Source organism: Salvelinus fontinalis, chromosome 18, assembly GCF_029448725.1.
Source record: "Salvelinus fontinalis isolate EN_2023a chromosome 18, ASM2944872v1, whole genome shotgun sequence".
Lineage (NCBI taxonomy): Eukaryota > Metazoa > Chordata > Actinopteri > Salmoniformes > Salmonidae > Salvelinus > Salvelinus fontinalis.
In genome coordinates, this window is record NC_074682.1 from 41,336,369 (window position 1) to 41,339,154 (window position 2,786).

The window sequence follows — 2,786 nt, forward strand, 5'->3', positions numbered from 1 at the left end:
AGAGCGCCAGAGTGCAAGCGAGAGAGAGCGCCAGTGCGCAGGACAGACTGCCCACGCAGACCACTCAGGGATGCCCAAAATGTATACACAAAGTTATTAGTATATTTTTATATTTTTGTATGTTTGATGAGATGAACTGGTTATCCTTCAAGGCATATCAAAATGTTGCATACAGTAATGGCTGACTCTCAGTTCAGTCATTCCACCATGTACAGTAGGCCCTGCACAACTTTTGCAATAACAGGATACTTTACTCATCATGTCCAATTTAAGTGTACAGCACTTGCTTGAATATGATTAGTATGCATAGTACTGCTTTACCAATCAGAAGTAAATAACTCACATTACATTTGCTATGAAAAAGCATATCATATATGTGTATGATGCATCTAGTTGTGCAATTTGGTGACATTACACTGTCCTATTGTTTTTCCATTCTGTATCACCATCTCAAAGTCAAAAGTGCACAATAGACATGGTTTAGAGGCCCACCTCATTTGCCTATGATTTCAGTGAAATGACCTGGTTCTGAACAATCCGTTGCTTGTTTGGTCATTTCAATGCATTATAGAAAGACCGAAGCTTCGAGGCACTCTGCCGAGCAAAAACTAATACAGGAATAATGGAGGGATGTCCCTCACCTGCCTCCCTATCACACATGATTGCAGAGAAATATTGAATATTTGGTGATGTATCAGTCGTTGATTGAGACCTTTATGTAAAGACAACTAAACAGATCAAGCAAAACAGTTAAATACAGACAACATTGTTTTATTGTAGACTAGACCTACACAGATCTGATTAAAGTACAGAAGTGAATGGCAAACTGGCCCAGTAACTTTTTTTCTCTGCTATTAATGCCTTTTCAATTTTAACTGACCAACAACAGCTTTACATCCTAACACACACACACACACACACGCACAAGTCACTGCCGAAACTACGGTGGGGACCTCTCGCCAGTGGCTAGTTTCTGGGTGTGACTGTACCACCATGTGTATACAGTAAAACTTGTAATGGACGAGTAACAACATGTATACAGTAAAACTTGTAATGGACGAGTAACAACATGTATACAGTAAAACTTGTAATGGACGAGTAACAACATGTATACAGTAAAACTTGTAATGGACGAGTAACAACATGTATACAGTAAAACTTGTAATGGACGAGTAACAACATGTATACAGTAAAACTTGTAATGGACGAGTAACAACATGTATACAGTAAAACTTGTAATGGACGAGTAACAACATGTATACAGTAAAACTTGTAATGGACGAGTAACAACATGTATACAGTAAAACTTGTAATGGACGAGTAACAACATGTATACAGTAAAACTTGTAATGGACGAGTAACAACATGTATACAGTAAAACTTGTAATGGACGAGTAACAACATGTATACAGTAAAACCTGTAATGGACGAGTAACAACATGCGGATAGGATTATGCTGTGCTGCGGGGAACCGGGCAAAGGCCTGTCATGTCATCAGGTGAATGCAGGAAGGGAGGCATTCTTAAATCAAACAGTAATCTGTGCTGCTCGGTCAATTTGTCAACAAGGCAGCATGGTGCATCATCCAGACATTTACAACATATCTTTTCCATAAAATATTTTTTTTCAGTGGGAAGGTAGATTAAGTGTTTTCATCCAAAGCAATCACTTTTGCATGTGCTTAATTATCTCACTTTTGTTGTGAGACGACTTCGCCGTGGGTTTGGAACAGGGTACCTACCTGGCTCACACCCGAGAGGCAGCCCAGTTCCGAATCAAATGCAATCAACTTCAGCCTTTGCAAAACACACCTACATTGGCGCCCAGGCGAGATTTATCTAACCCCCTCACTGTCAGTGTAAATGCGTAAAAGGCACATGGTGTGTGCTAAATGAAATTATAATCCTGGTGGTTCCAGCCCTGAATGCTGATTGCCATGGTATATCAGACCATATACCACCAGTATGACCACCCCAAAAAATATTTTCACTGTTTTAATTATGTTGGTAAACAGTTTATAACAGCAATAAGGCACCTCTGGGGTTTGTGGTATATGGCCAATATACCAGGGCTGTATCCAGGTAGTCCGAGTTGTCTTGCATATGAACAGCCCTTAGCCATGGTATATTGTCCATATGCCACACCCCCTCGTACATTATTGCTTAATTATAAACTGGTTGGTTTGAGCCCTGAATGCTGATTGGGTGAAAGCTGTGGTATACCAGAATGTATATCATGTGTATGACCCCCAAAATATTTGTACTGTTCTAATTACGTTTGTAACCAGTTTATAATAGCAATAAGGCACCTCGGGGGCTTGTGATATATGACCAATATACCACGGCTAATGGCTGTATACAGGCACTCCACGTTGCCGTTGCTTCGTGCTTAAGAAAACCATTGGCCATATATCACACCTCATCAGGCCTTATTGCTTAAATAACAACAAACTCCAAACTGCTTATTTCAAATAGCTTTTGAATTTTTGAAAACAACAAACACATATCGCGATTTACAGTTCATATGGTAACAAAGTTCTGACAAATATTGTGAGTCATTTGGTCATCATGGTCACAAGAAGGCTCCACCGAAAGTGGTGCCACATTCAAGTGCTAATCAGATCTACGAACTCTGACATGTCCAATTTGCTAACTGTTTATAGTTATACACGTGCCGCGTTCAACCAGTTATCAAATCGGAAATGTCCACGTTTCCCTGTTCTGACTAGCACTTGAACGCGACATAATCTGGAACGGTGTGCCAGAATGAAACGTATGTGACGTCAC